This window comes from Leptinotarsa decemlineata, unplaced genomic scaffold (genome assembly GCF_025532065.1).
Source record: "Leptinotarsa decemlineata unplaced genomic scaffold, Ldec_3_MD MMD2_tig00000199_RagTag_RagTag, whole genome shotgun sequence".
NCBI lineage: Eukaryota > Metazoa > Arthropoda > Insecta > Coleoptera > Chrysomelidae > Leptinotarsa > Leptinotarsa decemlineata.
In genome coordinates this window covers 16,095,375-16,112,616 of record NW_027412544.1, presented here as the reverse complement: position 1 = coordinate 16,112,616, position 17,242 = coordinate 16,095,375, and the positions used below count along the sequence as shown (strand labels likewise).

At 34.1% G+C, this 17,242-nt stretch overlaps 1 long non-coding RNA gene across 1 annotated transcript; it reads right to left on the bottom strand.

Moving 5' to 3' along the window:
* Positions 1-717: 717 nt before the first annotated feature.
* LOC141481470 (uncharacterized) lies at positions 718-1,286 on the bottom strand. The gene is made up of 2 exons (XR_012464997.1): positions 1,027-1,286; positions 718-933 (listed from the first exon to the last, which is right to left on the bottom strand). It is a non-coding gene; the product is annotated as an uncharacterized lncRNA (long non-coding RNA).
* Positions 1,287-17,242: the final 15,956 nt, after the last annotated feature.

Sequence of the window (17,242 nt, the reverse complement as noted above, 5' to 3'; positions counted from 1 at the left end):
CTGCGCATGTATGCCGTGAGACTGGTTGAAAATAGTTTAGGATTCATGTCCTGCTAGAACGCTTATTTGTGTTGATAAATGGCAATTGTCAAATTGTCATTTGAACTGACTTATTAGTTGGAAATTTGAAATTTATATTTTGTGCAGCGAAAAGTGAAGGTGAAAACCGATAAAAATGAACATATTGAATTGACTTGAATAGTCATCGGCTTGGTCAAAATGGAAAAATTCAAAATAGAAGAAATGTTAAAATTGGAAAAAGAAAAGTTATAAATAAGAAAGAAGAGAAATGAATTATTAGAAACAAGAAATAATTTGCTCAGACAAATGAGCAAAAATAAGAATTCAGATGTTGATAAATATTCTGAATTCAATGTTAGTATGAGGGATTTAGTTTGATATCTTATGTCATACGTAGGGTTCCTGTTATGTGATTTTATATAGAAAGAAGTTATTAGTTTATGTTTTAGGACGAGTACTTTACGACCTGATTAACAGCCCGTTAAAATAATCAGTGCTGGGGCTGTGCTGTCTCTCTAGCAAATGACAGGATGTGGTGTCATTCTCAGCACCGATTACTTTAATTGACTCTTAATCCGGTCGTAAAGTACCCACCCTTGAGCAAATTATATTTTTATACTGTTTTAAAAATCATTCTTATTTTACCTGAATGGATGTTTATTTAACCTATGCCAAACAATGAAATGAACATCAACAAACAGAAATATTACAATTTTATTGCTATCTTAAAACTTGTCAAGCTACAAAATTTCTGTGGTCTGCAGCATCTCTATTGATGTGATTATCTTCATCCTCTTCCTCATGGTGATGAAACAGCATTTCGACAAGTTCCTCATCATTGGATGATTCAGAATTATTTCCCCAATTTGATTCAGAGCTTGATGACTCTGATGACATTTCGGCTAATCCTACCTGTAATAATGGAGTTGAATAGTTGATGCATAGTTGGAAATCACCAAATGCTTGCTTGATTTTCATTCAAAAACATAAAATCATTTTACTCACCTGAATTTCCAAACGCAAATATGAAAAAATTGACAGTTTTGAGGATTGCCGTTCTATAAAAAACAAGATTTTTAAACCAATTATCAGGCCACTAAATATTTCTATTTTGGTTTCTCATTTCTTTAGTACATAACATAACCAACAAATCCATATTCCAAAATCATAACAAACGTGATATCGGATCACTCGATCACTCCGAATATTTGCGCATGTCACAAACTGAAAATCCTTACGAATTCCTCTGGACTACTTCGACAGTTCTCATAGCCAACCAATTTCGTATTGATGATGTTAATTAGTTGGCTAGAATAGCCAACAATACATAATCATATGATTTCAATTAATCGAAGTATCAGAAATCGAGGGACTGATCTCCACAACAGAAGGATAATTTCGTTCGCGTCGTGATTGGTGATGAAGTAACAAAAATGCCAAGACAGGTAACCAAAAAATTAATACATTGTCCAATTTCCCTCAGTATTTTAAATAATTATAATCGACATATACAATTACTGTACAAAACACTTCGATGGTACTGCACAACCATCGATGCACGAATTATATTGATCATTTATCATTGATGGCAAAAAACTTCGACATAGAACTTAAAACATCTATGTTTTGAAATTTTGAAAACATTGGCTATCAATGCTTATTCATTCCCGCAACAGCAGCCCAGCTCTGTGTTTGGGCATTGTTCATTGTTTCTTATGGCGGGAATAACACAGAGGTGAGAGGTGGCTATATAGACAACTACTAGTGATTCGGTCGTTGCTCGCGTCACAGCATAGGTTATGCTGTGCTCGCGTTCTTGTCTCACACAAAAATAAAATTTTAAATCTTTCACGTTTCGTAGTTACCGTACAGTGAAAAGTTTTCGCTGGAAGTTTTTTACTACAGTTGGGATTGAGAAGTGATTTTTCTTTCATTAAGGCCGTGACGAAATTCAAATTTACAGGTCATTAGTAATGATAATGTATTCAAGTGGTCCAACACGTAGCAAAGTGATACAGCAAGTGATAAGAAAAATGAACTCTTGTTGCTTATAACTCCCATAAAATCAAAGATCAAAATCTTTCGCAATGTGGTGTTTATTCTGTGGCATTCAAAATGTTATATACTCGTAAAGACAATACTGGAAACATCGTAAGATTTCATTCACAGTGCTGAAAAGATATATTCGGAAAAAAGTATTTTTGGACTGGCAAAAATCAGAACGTCAGTTTGTACCTAATTTAAGAATTGTCAGAAAACATATCGCTTGCTGCTTATTTCTTGTAACTTTTGCACTCCGTCGCAGACTTCATAAATGAAAGAATTTAGTAATAATGTTAAGACGTAATATGTACAAGATATTTAGACGATGTATAATGATATAGTAAATGTGGAATTGAGAGAAAATAACTCTGAGAAGGATGTTGAAACTTAACTGTTTCCAAAGATGATTGTGGACGAAGTTGAAACTGAGAAATCAGTGAAATTTTCTACTGAAATTTGCAATACTTAATTTACAACTATGCTAGCGTCTCAAACACAGTGGCCAGCATCTAATCAGTACTAATAGTTCTGAATCGTTCATGTCATTCATGATTAACGGAAAAACAGATTTTAAAACAGATTGTGACATAATCTGACATTACCCATCATTCATATCATACGTATTCAGGAAAAGTCAAACTAACCTTCATTTCCATCCAACTATGAATTAAATTCAAGTATGATTCTTCCATAACTTGTACGACGTTATGAAAAATAGTAAATTAATTTTAAGCCGATGCATACAAAAACATTATAAGAGGAAAAATTGTAGCTCAAGTGGATTAGGAGACTTGGGAAGCGGTGCAGGTAAGGGAGGAGGAGGCGGAGGATCAATTCGGGAGGCTGGAGGCTCCCTGGGAAAATATGGAGCTGCCAAAGAAGAGGAATACTTTTATAAACAACAAAGGGAGCAGATTACGGCTCTGAAAAGTCGCCTGGAAAAGGAAAACTGTCAAAACGAAGAGGAAATCAGAAGACTTCAAGAATCGATTGAAGAGAACAATGAAGCTATATCCGAAATTAATGATAAACTATGTAAAAAAAAATAAAACGTTATATTAAGGGTTTGAAGCAAGTAACTATCACATAATAATTTGATTAGGCATTCATGTCCCTCCACAGTAACCTGCGTGGGTTTATCGTTATTCACACATATTCAAGCTCGATCAAATAAATCCAGCTTCTCAACGAAGCCGATTACTTCAGAGTATGTGCTCTACTACCAAGACCTCTCCAAGAAGACCTCGTTAGTACTTAGCTCGCACAAGTTTCTCAACTTCTGAGAGTTGTCGTTCGTATGGGGGCGACAGCTGATTAACGGAAAAACAGATTGACAGACCATGTTACTTTTTTCCTTAGTCTAGGGAGGATCTGATCGGCGATCAGTCTGCGACTACCTTCGTCAGGTAGGTAAGCAACGCAAATATGTGCCTTGTGAAATATATCTCCTGTGACGCTTTTCAGGGAAAAACCCTCCCACGGCTGCTTGGTGCTAACGTCACCCACCAGCCAGAAAACGCTTTCCTAATCCTCTTAGGTAACCTGTAGCCATTTAAGCCGAAATGTGCCGCTCTTGAATCTTACCTGTGCACTATTTTCTTGAATATCCTCTATGGCAGTCATAATAGGGTATTGAAGAACATCCAGTTGATTGGTGGATATTGAGGTTGACGAATGTACGAGGTGCAAGATTCCCACCTCAATGCCTTCAGCAACCTTCTAATAAGATGGCATTAGTAAGTCAGTTATAACCGACGATACATTAGAAAACATTGAAATATACTTGCAAGTCAGGGTGAATTATTGAAATTAGTGCAAGGCAGATTAATAAGATGTCTTGCTCTTGAAGAGACAATAAGTGGCCTCCTGGTTGCACTATTCAGGTTCCCATGTTTGTTAAGATGCTCAGGAATTGAAGAATTCAGAACAGTTGGGGTCGTTTAATCCACATTAACCTCCACTGTAGACTCAGGGTTGGATTATTCGGTTACTTCATGTTCCGTGAAGGGTTTCATGAGTACCTAGAAAAAGGATGTCCATCATGGCAGGGCTCCGTATTACTCTGTAAGCTCTCATATATAGACTCAAAAAAGAAAAGCCGAGGAAACGTGTTTCTGTCTTATTAGCCGCAATTAATGCGATATGGCTAAGTGCAAGGATGGACAACGTTTGGTTGCAAGAAATAACCCGAACAAAAGGAGCCTACGCTCTGTGGTTTCGGTCAGATTATCTCGAGATTATACTCGTTTGTAACATGTTGCCTAAATGTAAATCATAATAAAATAATAAACATAATTCAAAATAACTATGAAGTAATCAGAAGGACATCACATAAGTAGCAATTTTGCTTTCAAACACTTATATGAGTTGCGTTAAATTGAATTGATTACAGGCTGTTTTTCAGCTACACGGCCGGTTAAATTGGACAAAAGTTTTCTATTTTAGGGAACTAGAATAATCTCTTTTCAGATCGAAAATATCACTGGATGTTTTTGAAATATTTTCTTCATCAACTGTAATTTTTTAAATACGGACCTCTAGTTTTTTCATAGATTTAATTTGTTATCACAATAGCTACAAAAATCGTATTGTAATCGTATATAACAAATATGAAACAGTATTGAAAGTTCCTCAGCCTTTTTTTATATAATTCGAAATGGAGGAGGTGGCGTCAAAAACGAAATTCAACGATTCTGGTTTTTGACGAATATTTCAAAACCAAACAATAATATTTTCGATCTGAAAAGAGATTATTCTTGGTCTTATAGTTTTCGAAATAGCAATAGTGAGATCAGCTAAAAAAACGGCCTGTATATATATATATATATATATATATATATATATATATATATATATATATATATATATATATATATTTGGAAATTTCAGATTACTTAATATTTTTATTTTCAAATATAATTTTTATTTCTCTAAAATTCGTGAATAATTTTTGTGCACTGCTCATCAATGATTTAAACTTCCTCCCAAGTTGTTCCTGTAAACACAAATATGATATCGTCTACATGAGAAATCAGACGTCCTTTGAAAATTTTAATGTTATACATATTATTGAAAATAATTAAAAACAGTAGGTACCCGATACTATGCCCTGCGGAACGTCCTTAGATACTGGTAAAGGGTAACTGTATGAATTATTAATTCTGACGAACTGATTTCTGTCAGTCGAATAATCCATATTATTATATACTCGTTGAAAAAGAATAGTATGATGAATAGTATCGAAATTCTTGGCTAAACCCAAAAATACTGTCATTTTTATTGTTTTGCTATCAGTTATATTGAAAATCATGGAGAAAGTCATAAACCACCATATTCTCAAATATTAGGAAGGCTACAACTTCTTGAGCAATCATCAATGAGGCTTTCGGAGGCAAAGATCAATAGGCGGCCTTCTATGTCTCCCACAGAAACATGGAGAATCAAAAGCTGTTGCGCTTTATATTTTTGAAGCCTTTGACCGTGTGTGGCATGAGGATTTGCTGGTCAAACTTCGATGTTATGGCTTGTCGGATCATTTCTTTGTATGGTTCTCCAGCTTCCTGAAAGAACGTTCTTTGCAAGTGGCCGTCGATGGATATCTCTCGAATACTCCCACCATCCACGCTGGTGTTCCCCAGGGATCCATACTGTCTCCAACCCTCTTTTTATTGTAGATCAACGACTTATTGGAAAAAACCAAGAATCCGATATATTGCTTTGCTGACGACAGCACACTTGTCTCGTCATTCCATTTGGATTCCAGGACATCGGTTCACCGGCAGCAGAATGTTACATATCTCTCAATGAGGATCTAAAAGTGATTTCGAATTGGGGTGAGAGTAACCAGGTTCAATTCAATGCCACAGAAACCCAGGCATCGGTTGTCTCCGAGAAGATAAATATCTCCGAACCGGATATAATAATGTCAGGTCAGACAATTCCGCTTTCTGCTTCGATAAGTTTGTTGGGGGTTAAAATGAGCACCAATATGTGTTGGCACAATCATGTCGCTGGAATTGCAAAGGCTGCTTCTCAAAAGCTTGGAACACTTTTCCGAACCAGAAACCTATACACACCTCAGCAACTTTTTATGCTTTATGAAGCTCAGATCAGACCTGCTTTGGAGTATTGTTCTCATGTATGGAGCTCTGCCTCCAAACATACCCCGAAGTTGCTGGATTCCATCCAGAAAAGAGCCATCCGCCTGATTGGATACGCAAACATCACGTGCAACCTTGATTGATAGCCTGGAACATCGAAGAAAGGTTGGAGATTTGTCTCTCTTCTATAGATACTTTCACGGGAGGTGTTCAAGTGACTTGGCACATTTGATTCCACCAAGAGCGGTGCATATCAGAAATAAGCGACGGACTGTAGCTGCTCATCGTTTTGAGGTTCAACTCAATACACATCGAACTTCACTGTTTAAGAACTCTTTCATCTGGAGAACTGCATTTATGTGAAAAAAAGTTCCTGAGAACGTTTTTCCAAATGGATTTAATCTCCAGCGATTCAAATCCAATGTGAATCGCTACTTTCGCTCTGATAGCACCTCAAGGATTTTTCTGCAGTGCTGCAATAATCTGCAGTCCTGAAGACCTACTAATAGTCCTATGACTTTTAGGTCACCACATATTTGCCACTTGTACGTATTATAACTTATTGCATTCAGAATAAGTGACATACTTTCGTGTGTTTCCTTCATGGTTACTGCATGTGCAAGAGGAGAAAAGGGTCTTTTGTTACCATTTGACAGCCATCCTCAGTTCAATCAGGTTGGAGCCTAGCTCCCTTACCCATGTAGCTGATTTTTGTCAGAAGGACAAATGGGTGCATGACTAAGAGGTGGTTTTGTTACCATTCCGACAGCCATCGACAGTTCAATCAGGTTGGAGCCTAGCTCCCTTAGCCTTGTAGCTGATTTTTGTCAGGGGGACAAATAGGTTCATGACTAAAAGGTACCGCCCTGCACAGTGTACCTCTACCTGGCTGGCGTGGGATGGATGAAAAACTTGTTCATCCTTTAACGGGGAACATGAGGCCCTCATTCAACAGAGTGTCGAGGCCTTCTATATCTGGAGGGGTCGTCTACAGTATAATCAATAGCTTCCCTAACTAAAGGTTTGTTAACATTAAGATATCTAAAAACTATTTGTTTGAAGGTGGTGAATCTACTCATACCTGTAAAAGTTTGGGACAAAATGAGGGATTCATGGCTAACTTGATTAGGAGAGATCAACGCGTCGTTTCAGATGACGCAAGCAGTCTTTACAGTAAACTGTAATCATAGACCACACAGGGTGTATTTGAATTTATATTTAATTCTAAATTCCATATTCATTTTTCATAATGTGCTTTTAGGATAACTTGAGAAGTGAGTTAATGAATTTTTTGTGTTTTAAGTGTTATTGGCGAATTGTCAGTATTAAATCGAAAAATAAGTGTCCAAGTTCTGGTGAATTATTAGTTGAAGTTTAAACTCAAGCAAAGTTTTGATGAAATTTCGTGTAATTCCTTGATATTTCAACACAAGAATTGTTTGCAGATGTTATTATGTAGGTACTTGACACTGGTTGTTTATTGGAACCAATTCAGCAAAACAGGTGATAAGTATAAAGATTATATACTTGAATACATGTTTTTTGGTATGGTATTGGAATGGAAAAACTTTTTTATCCAGACACAGAGGTCTCAAATTGTATGATTCCAGAAAAATTTTGGTTTCTTTTGGACAAAAGCTAATCATGACCTTTGTTAACACGAAATTTCTTATTTTATTTATATCACAACTCATGGAACTACAATATTTCTTTCACGAATCTGATGAAGGTTCCTTACAGTTTTCAGTTGAATATGTCTATAATCTTTAATTTTCACACAATTCACATATATATATAATCCAGCTGAAATCATTATGAAGGTGAGAAATAATAATAACCTCATTTTCCCAAAATGTATTTGCAAACTTAAAAAAAAATCAAATATATACGTATGATAAGAAAAACATTTCAGCAATAAAACATGAGATAATGAATGTGTAACTATGTTATATATAAATGCAGTGTGTCACAAGAAGTGACAACTCAAAAATTCGAAAACTCACACAGCTAACAGTTACAAAAAACACCCTATATCAACAGATATAGCCATGAGAATATTTTTTTATGATTTCAACAATAAAGTGCCGCCAGATGAAAAAAAAAACAAATAGCGTAAATATTTTTAATGAAAATAACGAAATTACATTCAGGATTTCACGCAAATTAACTAAAACTAAGACCTAATATTTCAATTTGAATCTTATTTGCCATGTAAATGATATTACAGTTTGACACTTGTGAAAGATTTAAGTGTACTATTGTCAACAATATTCACCTTACAGTTCTTCGAATTATTTTGTGTCGCGGCTGCAAGATTGAGCGTAAGAGAGAAAATTGAAATTGTATGCCTTTCGAGAGATGACGTTAGAAGTGCTAGAGAGATTTGTAGAGTATTTAATGAGAGACATCCAGAACGTCCTCGTATTAGCTGCGGTACAATAAATAAAATATTCAATGAAACTGGTGCAGTATCAAAAATGATGTTAAAAAGTAACCCTGTACAAAGACGAAACAGAAATGACAGGAATGATCAAATCATTTTAGATTATTTCGGAAATAATCCTAATGCCAGTATAAGGAATGCCACTTTAGATTTGAATATTCCACGAGAAACTATTTGGAGATGTCTCAAGGCGAAGAATATTAAACCTTTCAAGCCAAAATTTTTACACACACTTCAAGAAGGCGACGAAGCAAAACGCCTAGAATATTGTTCATGGACCCAAAGGGAATATTTAAACAATAGAAATTTCCTAAAAAATATTTTATATACCGACGAAGCCAGAATTGTCGCTATAGGGCAGCGGATAATGCTAACTGGGTAATAAACTGTAAAAGCCAGTATTTCCAAAAAATCAACGTCTGGTGTGGGATATTGAACGAATGAATTATTGGTCCTTTCTTTTTTGAGGAAAACATTAATGCGCAGAGGTTTCTAGAATTTTTAAACACAAAATTTTGGGATGCTATTCACGAGCTGCCAATCAATGAACGATCAAATTTAATTGTCCAGTTAGATGGGTGTTCAGTTCATTATGCCAGAGCTGTGAGGCAATGTCTCAACCAACATTTTCCAAACCGATGGATAGGCCGTGGTAGTCCGTTTATAGAGTGGCCACCCAGATCTCCAGACCTCACGGTTTTGGACTTTTTTCTCTGGGGGCTTCTCACACAAAAGGTTTACAAAAACCGCTCAAGAGATAGAAATGAACTCTGTGCAAGAATTCGACAAGTATCTGCAGATATTAGCCCTCAAGAACTAAGGAACGTAATCAGAAACATTCGTAAGCGCTACGACACATGTATCGAAATACGTGGTGGATTAGTAGAGGCTACTAGAATATGAGTTAGAATTAATTGTTGCACTGAATCGAAACATTTTAATAATCAGTTATTAGTTACGTTTATTAAATTTTTTTCTTTATTGTTAGTTGAATTGTGTGAATGTAATTCCGTTATTTTCATTAAAAATATTTACGCTATTTGGTTTTTCTTTCATCTGGCGGCACTTTATTGTTGAAATCATAAAAAAAAAAGATTGTGACTGTTAGCTGTGTGAGTTTTCGAATATTTCAGTTGTCATAACTTTGTTAATAATGAATATGTTTTCATGAAATTTTGGTCACACCTATTTAGAGGCTCTCTGAATCCAGGCGGTCCTCGATTATATATATATATATATATATATATATATATATATATATATATATATATATATATATATATATATATATTTCAATATTAAATTTTACAAAAAGGATTTGAAGCTTTATATCTTCTATTAATTATCTGCGAGCGCTTTCGACAGTTGGTAGTACTGTCATCTTCTAGGCACTTCTCAAACTGAACTTGTCATCCTGTCGTCTGCCTCTTTATATGGTCAGAGCGTCTCAACTCAGGTATTTTAGGTACTGTAGGTAAACACAGATATATATATCTGTGTATATATATATATATATATATATATATATATATATATATATATATATATATATATATATACAGAGGTATAAATATTAACGAGTGTGTATGATATAAATCAAAAGGGGAAAATTCGTGGACAGAACACTAAAAAAATAGGGGCAAACCGCGGACACGTGTTTCTGGCTATTGGCCTCATCATCGCGGTGCAGCCAATTGCAAAAATGGACAACAACTGGTTACCAAAAATGAGAAACATCATATATGCACGGCGTCATCAACAAGAGCTAACCGCACATTTGTGGTTTCAATTAGAAGACCTAGAATTCCCAGGCATCATCTAACATCACCAAGTAGGCAGCTATAGCTACCTGCGTGACTTCCGGGTCCAGGATATAAATACAGAGATATAAATATTAACGAGTGTGTATGATATAAATCAAAAGGGGGAAATTCGTGGACAGTACACTCGTTACATACACAAAATCATTCAAGAATAATAGCACTACATTCCCACCTTGAACTCCTCATGCAAGCCTTTGGGTTCTGCAAATAACTTGAGAGAAATTACAATATAAAATTTAATAATTTACAATGGATATAAGATGTCAGTTACCTTCCATTGAACATCAGATGTATTGAATAACTTCTTTGGTTCGGAAAGAATGTCAACTATTTATTGTCTGTAAAAGAATATTGTAGTTTGTGAGATTTCTGTAATTATGGTTATTGAAATTTTCATTCCACCATAAATTGATCAAAGTATAATTCATACCTATATCTTCCATAATTATTATTATAATTTGATTTCATTAAGTCATATTGTTTGCTATGATTTCATGTGCAGATCATCACTGATAGTTAAGGTGCCTTCCCTAGCCATCTATCGAGCAATCACAATGTGTTTTATTTCCAAAAATAGTATCGGTGATAGCCCCCAAACGTTTTTTTCATGTTTCTACGTCAAACCGTTCAAAAGTTAAGTTAGTTTTTTATCGATATGAGGTAAAATGGTATATAATCTCCTTACCAGTGGTAAATTAACTTTCAGTTTCCTTGTGATAGGATTTCTTTTATATCATTCAAGTTCCCACGAAAAGTAAAATACCGTAATGTTCAGAGAACACCATGGTTGAATTTCTGCAGACTGTAAGCCTAAAGGAACATCTTCTGAGGCAGTGAATTCCAAAGCTTTGCCGTTTATTGTTAGAACGTGACCTTGGAAAGAGAAGTGATAAAAATAGTATTCTTTTAGAATACAAATACAAAATGTCTTCTGATATACTTTAATAGCGTACTACAATCTTTTACATTGAGTTTGTAAAAGAGTTCTTTTTTTCAAACGATGTGACCATCAATTATGATATACCGTGTCAGGAATCACACGTTGAAAGGTAAGACCTCGTTAGTCCTTGGCTCGCACAAGTTTCTCAACTTCTGAAAGTTGTCGTTCATATGGGGGCGACAGCTGATTAACGGAAAAACAGATTTTAAACAGGAACAGAGCAGAACAGGTAGTTTTTTGAAAATATTCAGTTATATTTTTCGAAATTTGACTCATAGAAAAATTGTATTTTTATAGCACTTTGGTATTGGGATAAACTCCGTTCCAAACTATGCAGTGCAAGTAAAATATGCTTGTTGTAATTCACGAGGATATTATGGAATTCAACAAATACCCGGCATTTGGCATTTGGGTATTATAAATAGGCAATAATTTCATAAGATTACTAAGAGATAAACTTTAAAAAAGTTTAACTTCAATACAATTCAGCCATTTAAGAAAAATATTTTGATTTATTTTCGAGGGCTCTTACATTATGCTCTTTAGCACAGCAGATACTCAATCTATAAATATGCCCTCAGTGCCTCTTTTGACAATTCTTCCTTGTGGTATTCACAACCTACACTATTTTTGGGAGAAAAATTTGACAAGCTGCCTAAAATTACTTAAAGGCAATTTCTTGTAAGTTCCCTCTCAAAAACACTGATATTGTGGCTTCAACATCATGAAGAGAGCTAATAATTTTTTGTGATGGAAATGTTAAAAATCCCCTGCTCTTGTTTCTTATGAGGGAATTAAACATTCCATTTTCCTTCCCCAATATCGAAACTACACATTCTCCAAATTTGGTGGTGCTTTTAATTTTTTTTTTGCGACATATCCACAGAAATAAGCAAAAGCTTCATCAATATCTGAGAAGCCATCTTCAATTTCGGAGATATTTTCTTCTATTTCAATATAGAAAATAAATTTTTGCTTTTTTCCTTTCAGATCTCCAATATGAAGAAGGGATTTCATCATTTCTCCTCCAGTAACATTACTTCCCCTGGGCGGTTTCATCAGAGAATAGAGGGACATCAGGCGGAGTATTGCATCGACTTGCCGCTCTCATCATCCCAAAAAAGTGCTGAAACTGATAACAACAAAGTTGATTGGAATTGTTATGGATATGTGAACATTATCACCTCCAAATGATCGTGGTTTAATCTGGATGTCATCAAGTATTTGAAACCAAGATGGGGTTAGGAATATTCTCTAGTTGAATACTGCTAGAATTTACCAATGGATGTTTTGGGACAGAGTCTAGTGAATCGGGTAGAATACTACAGGATGGACCAGGAAAAACTTTTAGTGGAAATTCAGGAGCGATTTCACTGATAAATAAAAAATATCAAAATACCTATTTTTATTATAAAAATGACTATCACGTCAATTTCACAATAGAACTTGTATAAAATCTAAATTTTTCATGATGATCTTCTAACACGTAGTAACGGCTAATTATCAATCAATTTACTTGTCTAAAACATGTTTTACCATTTAGATCAATAAATGTTATTTTATTAAATCAAACAAACTACATATATAAATAATCACACAATCCTTATCAGATATTCGGCACAAGCTTTATCAAATATTCTTTAAAAAAACTGATCACAGAACTAAATACTTATAGGGATTCAGGTATTTCAGTTATTCATGTTTCAAAGGTAGTTTTTTCACTGGATAATCCAACTGCGAACTGAAAAATAAAACCAGTTATAAAAAAATGAAAATCAATCTTTGAATCAGGGAAAATTTCAGCATCCTTCATCAACAATTTTCAATAGCTCATCTAGTATGATTTTATGACAGACTTCAATGTTTTGGTTGGTTTTCGGGATTTGCTGTTGTCTTCTTTGGTAAACGCCAAACGTTTCGACTGCAACTACGATAGTCACCTTCAGCGGCGTTGACGAAGTACTCTTCAAGACATATTCATTGAAACTAATTTTACTATCAACTTTATTCTGAAAGATAATAATTTTATTAAAACAACGATAAAAATAAAATAAAAACAACAATAAAAATTAATTGGCGCTCCGGGGCGACTTCATTGATTCCAATGGCACATTTGCTTTTTCAGCTGCAGGAAAACCCGGAAAAACCTGCAGCACCACATCATCTGATCTAACAATGTCCTCTCTCTTATAAAACAAAATGTAGGGTGTCTCCAGAGGCTCCAATAAATTCAATGCATCGCCAGAACACTTCGTGACACGACTATCGTCAAACTTAAACCAGTCCGTTTCGTCTTTGACCAAGGCGTAATAATGACCAATCAACGCCAGAACCACAGAGTGAACAATGACTGCATGAATATTATAATACTGGTCTGCTAGGTTGAAATATTCATCTATTTCGAATCTTCCAAAGAGTTTCTTGCTTCCGTTAGAGGTTGAGTCTTGTTTGAAAATCATTAGTGTTATTATTAGATTGACTTGTGCCTCACCTCAGCTATACTTGTTTCCTTATAACAGTCAGTTAGTTTGGCGCATGTTTGACAATACAGTCGATCATCACCTGTTAAAAATTCCATTTTCAGATTATTTGACAATAATCTTTGCACGGACTGGTCATTAGTCATATTAGGAAAAGCTATATGAAGTTCCAGAAATTCAATAAGTTTTCGGTACTTCTTGAAAGATTACTTCATCAACGCGACTGAATATGATTGTCTCAGTTGCAGTCAAATATGTTTACCGAAAATGATCAGGGCAAAGCCAGGAAACTAACTATTACGAAATTAGACAGGATGGGTTCATACATTCAACTTCATTTTAGAAATATTTCATGCAGATTTCAATATCGAAGTTACACTAAATCATTAGTTTATCTATTCAAAATTATATCTGTTTTCATTGTTTCTCCAGATATTCTCTTCCTTATAACTTTCAATATTCCACGGAGGTCCATTAGACAAATAAAGCTATTTATTACACCATATCACATAACTAACTATGGTTATCATTCTCCTTTGTCTGAAATGTTGAGACTTGAAAATAACTACTGTGATAAAATCAGTTTCTTCTGTGATTATGAAAATATTTTCAAGAATCTCACTCTTGTAATGTAAATGTTTTTCATTACTTTGATTGTCCTTCAGTAAACACACATAAATGTGTCTATAATAATTATAGGAGAAGTATAAGTGGTACCTACAGTACAAGCTTTCTTTGTTATATAATTTATTGTAAACAAAAATTGGGATTCACCTATATATACAAATGAATAAATTGAGATCCCTTTAAATAAACATGGATACAAACTAAAATGGTATTGGTTAAAATTGGCAGCCCTCAGAAATCGAAACTTCTGCGAACAGGGATTAACGAAATCTTACCTTTTAAGGTGCGATTCCTAGCATGTATACCTAAATATAACCCTTGTTTCGATGGCAACTTTTCTATTGATTTTTTTTAATGCCTACTGGGCATTTCATTACAACTGTCTCACAAGAAAGCTCTAAAATATACACCTCTTTCTGAATATGTTCTCAGAAGAGACTGTTTATAAGAATAATACCATATTTATAATTTCCATGTGTAAGCAGTACGCTCACACAGATATTGAGAAATATAAAATATTAGGAAATACAGGGTGAAGTTAATGAAGTTAATTTTCTGTGAAACAGGCATTTGTAGAAAATGTTCTTTCACTTAACACCTTTTATTTATAGAATGATATTAGCACTTATTAGCCTTATTAACCCATATTGAATAATGATGTATTTTTATGAAAAGTATGAAGAGCAAATATGACGTAAAATATTGAACAAAACAGCAGTTGCGATCATTGAAATGAAAAGTAATATGAAATTTCATAACTAAACTCCACACATTCAGACAATTTTTAACATGTCCCTTTTTCAACATGATTCAATTAAATAAAGGTTATTTATCATTTCATATATGAATAATTTGATATTTATCATTTTGATACCAAGTGTTCTCTCTTGATTTGTATGTGGTCACATTTGCTTTTGATACCCCATTCAACGGATACTTTCCAACTACAGAAATTATTAGAAAACTGATTATGGAAATGGTGCACGTTTTCTTGAAATTCGTACAATTAAGTACTTTTCTATAAGTGCACCTTAAAAAAATATACAAATCTTTGATAGGATTTATAGATAGTGCTGTAGAAACTTAATACTCACATGCATGAAGGTTTGGCACCCTTCAATAGCTTTTTCTCACCAATGAAATAGATGGGAAAGTGCTTTGAGCAAATGAAAGTACCATCAAGCAAATATTTCCTGACAGCATTCATTCACTGTTTTCTCTTGTTTTCATCCTATAAATTAGATTTTGATCAGGTACAATGCACAAATAAAACCATTCAAATCACCAATTGAGAACAAGTAAAGTTAAAAGAGCATACTGTTTGGTTGCTTGGAATTCTATAAGCTAACAATTACTACAAGTATATATTTAAGAGAACATTAGGTTTCTCATCATACATGATGAGTAGTTTTAAACAGTTTGAAAGTAATCCATGAGCACACCACCAATTAATTTTAACCACCCAATAAAAAAAATGTTGTTACAAGTCCACAGTACAACACCCTCGAGTTCTACAATAATTTTCCACAGGATTTCAAAAATATACAACATTCTGTTAGGATTGGGGAACTATTTGTTTGACATGGAGCCCTACTCGTCATGAACTCACTGTAAAGTGTTTTATGTATAAGGAAAACCCAAGTAAAAAAATATTTGTAATAGTTGTTGGTCTGCAAATAAATCGAGTGGCAAGATATCTAAGTGAGGAAAATTCATTCTCAACTTCATGAGAGTTATTAGTATTTTTATATATTTTTGTTTATTTTTCATTCCTTGGAATTGCAAACATATTGCAATTGCTTGTATACCTATGGTTATATCTAAGAGCAAAACAATGCACCATTTTCAGGTTTTCAAAATAACATTTTTCCAGCTCAACTTTGTCGGTATTAACACATGAATTTTAAATATCCCGCTTTGTTGCGCCACCAGTAATATACCACTCTTCAATCTAAGACATGCGTTCCATGAATTTTGCAATGCATTTTTATATTGACAAATTCATAAAAAATTACCCATATTTTTCAATTATTTTGTATCAAACAGGTAAAGGAAACTCCATTTCATCTTTTTTATGTAAAATCAGTTCTAAGGAATAAGATTGAATACTTGAAAAAGGCGACAAAGTCGTAGAATTTTTAGTCCCATAAGATTTACATGGACCTGAGTTCGAATTTCGCGCTCAAAAAATCCTAACCTAACTGATATGATCTATAGGAAACTGCGATTCACAAATAAGAAGAAGAAAATGACAAGTGGGCACTTTTGATCACTTTTGGCCACTGCAGGAAAATCCTTAAGGGGCTCTAAAAGCGGTGTCTGTCTATAATTCCAAAATAGTAGGCACCAAATTTTCAGAAATGACTGACGTTTTTACTTATACTGAACACATAAGAAAAAATGATAATACATATTATAGAATCACAACCTTGAAACAATGGTTTCGTTTTAATGCAATAATATTTCTGAGAATTCAATGTCTATTATTATGGAATTGTACTATACAGCTATAACTAATTCCTATAACTAACAACATTAAGGAATTCAAATCGATAGATTTCAAATCCATAATCAGATCAACTCATGAAGATAAATGTCTGCAAATACCTCTCACCCTGAATATATCATCCATCTATGTACTATAATTCATCCTCACCTGTAATATGATTTTTATTGGTACTAACCTCTTTTATCACAATTACGTCAATCCAGAATATCCAATATCTTACACATTTATATGCGAAACGAAAAAGATCAAATAGTGC